Source organism: Salmo salar, chromosome ssa15 (genome assembly GCF_905237065.1).
Source record: "Salmo salar chromosome ssa15, Ssal_v3.1, whole genome shotgun sequence".
NCBI lineage: Eukaryota > Metazoa > Chordata > Actinopteri > Salmoniformes > Salmonidae > Salmo > Salmo salar.
In genome coordinates, this window is record NC_059456.1 from 17,764,712 (window position 1) to 17,770,756 (window position 6,045).

Consider the following 6,045-nt stretch of genomic DNA (forward strand, 5'->3'; position numbering starts at 1 on the left):
CAGACAGAGTAGACCTACCTTTCCACCCTAGACAGAGTTGGTCTACCTTTCCACCCCAGACAGACAGAGTAGTCCTACCTTTCCGTCCCAGACAGAGTAGACCTACCTTTCCATCTCAGACAGAGTAGGCCTACCTTTCCACCCCAGACAGAGTAGGACCTACCTTTCCACCCCAGACAGAGAAAGGACCTACCTTTCCACCCCAGACAGAGTAGATCTACCTTTCCACCCCAGACAGAGTAGGTCTACCTTTCCACCCCAGACAGAGTAGGCCTACCTTCCATCCCAGACAGAGTAGACCTACCTTTCCACCCCAGACAGAGTAGGCCTACCTTTCCACCCCAGACAGAGTAGACCTACCTCTCCACCCCAGACAGAGTAGACCTACCTCTCCACCCCAGACAGAATAGGCCTACCTTTCCACCCCAGACAGAGTAGGCCTACCTTTCCACCCCAGACAGAGTAGACCTACCTTTCCACCCCAGACAGAGTAGACCTACCTCTCCACCCCAGACAGAATAGGCCTACCTTTCCACCCCAGACAGAGTAGACCTACCTTTCCACCCCAGACAGAGTAGGCCTACCTTTCCACCCCAGACAGACAAGTAGACCTACCTTTCCACCCCAGACAGAGTAGACCTACCTTTCCACCCCAGACAGAGTAGACCTACCTCTCCACCCCAGACAGAGTAGGCCTACCTTTCCACCCCAGACAGAGTAGACCTACATTTCCACCCCAGACACAGAGTAGACCTACCTTTCCACCCCAGACAGAGTAGACTTACCTTTCCACCCCAGACACAGAGTAGACCTACCTTTCCACCCCAGACAGAGTAGACCTACCTTTCCACCCCAGACAGACAGAGTAGACCTACCTTTCCACCCCAGACAGAGTAGGCCTACCTTTCCACCCCAGACAGAGTAGACCTACCTTTCCACCCCAGACAGAGTAGACCTACCTTTCCACCCCAGACAGAGTAGGACCTACCTTTCCACCCCAGACAGAGTAGGCCTACCTTTCCACCCCAGACAGAGTAGACCTACCTTTCCACCCCAGACAGAGTAGGCCTACCTTTCCACCCCAGACAGAGTAGGCCTACCTTTCCACCCCAGACAGAGTAGACCTACCTTTCCACCCCAGACAGAGTAGGGCCTACCTTTCCACCCCAGACAGAGTAGGCCTACCTTTCCACCACCAGACAGAGTAGACCTACCTTTCCACCCCAGACAGAGTAGGCCTACCTTTCCACCCCAGACAGAGTAGACCTAAATTTCCACCCCAGACAGAGTAGACCTACCTTTCCACCCCAGACAGAGTAGGGCCTACCTTTCCACCACCAGAAAGAGTAGACCTACCTTTCCACCCCAGACAGAGTAGACCTACCTTTCCACCCCAGACAGAGTAGACCTACCTTTCCACCCCAGACAGAGTAGGCCTACCTTTCCACCCCAGACAGAGTAGGCCTACCTTTCCACCCCAGACAGAGTAGGCCTACCTTTCCACCCCAGACAGAGTAGACCTACCTTTCCACCCCAGACAGAGTAGGCCTACCTTTCCACCCCAGACAGAGTAGACCTACCTTTCCACCCCAGACAGAGTAGACCTACCTTTCCACCCCAGACAGAGTAGGCCTACCTTTCCACCCCAGACAGAGTAGACCTACCTTTCCACCCCAGACAGAGTAGAGCCTACCTTTCCACCCCAGACAGAGTAGGCCTACCTTTCCACTACCAGACAGAGTAGACCTACCTTTCCACCCCAGACAGAGTAGGCCTACCTTTCCACCCCAGACAGAGTAGACCTACCTTTATACCCCAGACAGACAGAGTAGACCTACCTTTCCACCCCAGACAGAGTAGGGCCTACCTTTCCACCCCAGACAGAGTAGGCCTACCTTTCCACCACCAGACAGAGTAGACCTACCTTACCACCCCAGACAGAGTAGGCCTACCTTTCCACCCCAGACAGAGTAGACCTACATTTACACCCCAGACAGACAGAGTAGACCTACCTTTCCACCCCAGACAGAGTAGGGCCTACCTTTCCACCCCAGACAGAGTAGGCCTACCTTTCCACCACCAGACAGAGTAGTCCTACCTTTCCACCCCAGACAGAGTAGACCTACCATTCCACCCCAGACAGACAGAGTAGACCTACCTTTCCACCCCAGACAGAGTAGGCCTACCTTTCCACCCCAGACAGAGTAGGCCTACCTTTCCACCCCAGACAGAGTAGACCTACCTTTCCACCCCAGACAGAGTAGGCCTACCTTTCCACTCCAGACAGAGTAGACCTACCTTTCCACCCCAGACAGACAGAGTAGACCTACCTTTCCACCACAGACAGAGTAGACCTACCTTTCCACCCCAGACAGAGTAGGCCTACCTTTCCACCCCAGACAGAGTAGACCTACCTTTCCACCCCAGACAGAGTAGGCCTACCTTTCCACCCCAGACAGAGTAGGCCTACCTTTCCACCCCAGACAGAGTAGGCCTACCTTTCCATCCCAGACAGACGTAGACCTACCTTTCCACCCCAGACAGAGTAGGCCTACCTTTCCACCCCAGACAGAGTAGGCCTACCTTTCCACCCCAGACAGAGTAGACCTACCTTTCCACCCCAGACAGAGTAGGCCTACCTTTCCACCCCAGACAGAGTAGACCTACCTTTCCACCCCAGACAGAGTAGGCCTACCTTTCCACCCCAGACAGAGTAGGCCTACCTTTCCACCCCAGACAGAGTAGACCTACCTTTCCACCCCAGACAGAGTAGACCTACCTTTCCACCCCAGACAGAGTAGACCTACCTTTACACCCCAGACAGAGTAGACCTACCTTTCCACCCCAGACAGAGTAGGGCCTACCTTTCCACCCCAGACAGAGTAGGCCTACCTTTCCACTACCAGACAGAGTAGACCTACCTTACCACCCCAGACAGAGTAGGCCTACCTTTCCACCCCAGACAGAGTAGACCTAAATTTATACCCCAGACAGACAGAGTAGACCTACCTTTCCACCCCAGACAGAGTAGGGCCTACCTTTCCACCCCAGACAGAGTAGGCCTACCTTTCCACTACCAGACAGATTAGTCCTACCATTCCACCCCAGACAGAGTAGAACTACCATTCCACCCCAGACAGACAGAGTAGAACTACCTTTCCACCCCAGACAGAATAGGCCTACCTTTCCACCCCAGACAGAATAGGCCTACCTTTCCACCCCAGACAGAGTAGGGCCTACCTTTCCACCCAGACCGAGTAGGCCTACCTTTCCACTACCAGACAGAGTAGACCTACCTTTCCACCCCAGACAGACAGAGTAGACCTACCTTTCCTCCACAGACAGAGTAGACCTACCATTCCACCCCAGACAGAGCAGGTCTACCTTTCCACCCCAGACAGAGTAGGCCTACCTTTCCACCCCAGACAGAGTAGACCTACCTTTACACCCCAGACAGACAGAGTAGTCCTTCCTTTCCGCCCCAGACAGAGTAGACCTACCTTTCCACCCCAGACAGAGTAGGCCTACCTTTTCACCCCAGACAGAGTAGGCCTACCTTTCCACCCCAGACAGACAGAGTAGACCTAACTTTCCACCCCAGACAGACAGAGTAGAACCTACCTTTCCACCCCAGACAGAGTAGGGCCTACCTTTCCACTACCAGAAAGAGTAGACCTACCTTTCCACCCCAGACAGAGTAGACCTACCATTCCACCCCAGACAGACAGAGTAGACCTACCTTTCCACCCCAGACAGAGTAGGCCTACCTTTCCACCCCAGACAGAGTAGACCTTCCTTTCCACCCCAGACAGAGTAGGCCTACCTTTCCACCCCAGACAGAGTAGGACCTACCTTTCCACCCCAGACAGAGAAAGGACCTACCTTTCCACCCCAGACAGAGTAGACCTACCTTTCCACCCCAGACAGAGTAGGCCTACCTTTCCACCCCAGACAGAGTAGGCCTACCTTCCATCCCAGACAGAGTAGACCTACCTTTCCACCCCAGACAGAGTAGGCCTACCTTTCCACCCCAGACAGAGTAGACCTACCTCTCCACCCCAGACAGAGTAGACCTACCTCTCCACCCCAGACAGAAGTAGGCCTACCTTTCCACCCCAGACAGAGTAGACCTACCTTTCCACCCCAGACAGAGTAGACCTACCTTTCCACCCCAGACAGAGTAGACCTACCTTTCCACCCCAGACAGAGTAGACCTACCTCTCCACCCCAGACAGAGTAGGCCTACCTTTCCACCCCAGACAGAGTAGACCTACCTTTCCACCCCAGACAGAGTAGACCTACCTTTCCACCCCAGACAGAGTAGGCCTACCTTTCCACCCCAGACAGAGTAGACCTACCTTCCACCCCAGACAGAGTAGACCTACCTTTCCACCCCAGACAGAGTAGGCCTACCTTTCCACCCCAGACAGAGTAGACCTACCTTTCCACCCCAGACAGAGTAGACCTACCTTTCCACCCCAGACAGAGTAGGCCTACCTTTCCACCCCAGACAGAGTAGGCCTACCTTTCCACCCCAGACAGAGTAGGGCCTACCTTTCCACCCCAGACAGAGTAGGCCTACCTTTCCACCCCAGACAGAGTAGACCTACCTTTCCACCCCAGACAGAGTAGGCCTACCTTTCCACCCCAGACAGAAGAGTAGACCTACCTTTCCACCCCAGACAGAGTAGAGCCTACCTTTCCACCCCAGACAGAGTAGGCCTACCTTTCCACTACCAGACAGAGTAGACCTACCTTACCACCCCAGACAGAGTAGGCCTACCTTTCCACCCCAGACAGAGTAGACCTAAATTTATACCCCAGACAGACAGAGTAGACCTACCTTTCCACCCCAGACAGAGTAGGCCTACCTTTCCACCCCAGACAGAGTAGGCCTACCTTTCCACCCCAGACAGAGTAGACCTACCTTTCCACCCCAGACAGAGTAGACCTACCTTTCCACCCCAGACAGAGTAGGCCTACCTTTCCACCCCAGACAGAGTAGACCTACCTTTCCACCCCAGACAGAGTAGGCCTACCTTTCCACCCCAGACAGAGTAGACCTACCTTTCCACCCCAGACAAAGTAGGCCTACCTTTCCACCCCAGACAGAGTAGGCCTACCTTTCCACCCCAGACAGAGTAGGCCTACCTTTCCACCCCAGACAGAGTAGACCTACCTTTCCACCCCAGACAGAGTAGGCCTACCTTTCCACCCCAGACAGAGTAGACCTACCTTTCCATCCCAGACAGAGTAGACCTACCTTTCCACCCCAGACAGAGTAGGCCTACCTTTCCACCCCAGACAGAGTAGACCTACCTTTCCACCCCAGACAGAGTAGGGCCTACCTTTCCACCCCAGACAGAGTAGGCCTACCTTTCCACTACCAGACAGAGTAGACCTACCTTACCACCCCAGACAGAGTAGGCCTACCTTTCCACCCCAGACAGAGTAGACCTACCTTTCTACCCCAGACAGACAGAGTAGACCTACCTTTCCACCCCAGACAGAGTAGGGCCTACCTTTCCACCCAGACAGAGTAGGCCTACCTTTCCACTACCAGACAGAGTAGACCTACCTTACCACCCCAGACAGAGTAGGCCTACCTTTCCACCCCAGACAGAGTAGACCTAAATTTACACCCCAGACAGACAGAGTAGACCTACCTTTCCACCCCAGACAGAGTAGGGCCTACCTTTCCACCCCAGACAGAGTAGTCCTACCTTTCCACTACCAGACAGATTAGTCCTACCATTCCACCCCAGACAGAGTAGAACTACCATTCCACCCCAGACAGACAGAGTAGACCTACCTTTCCACCCCAGACAGAGTAGGCCTACCTTTCCACCCCAGACAGAATAGGCCTACCTTTCCACCCCAGACAGAGTAGGGCCTACCTTTCCACCCCAGACCGAGTAGGCCTACCTTTCCACTCCAGACAGAGTAGACCTACCTTTCCACCCCAGACAGACAGAGTAGACCTACCTTTCCACCACAGACAGAGTAGGCCTACCTTTCCACCCCAGACAGAGTAGGCCTACCTTT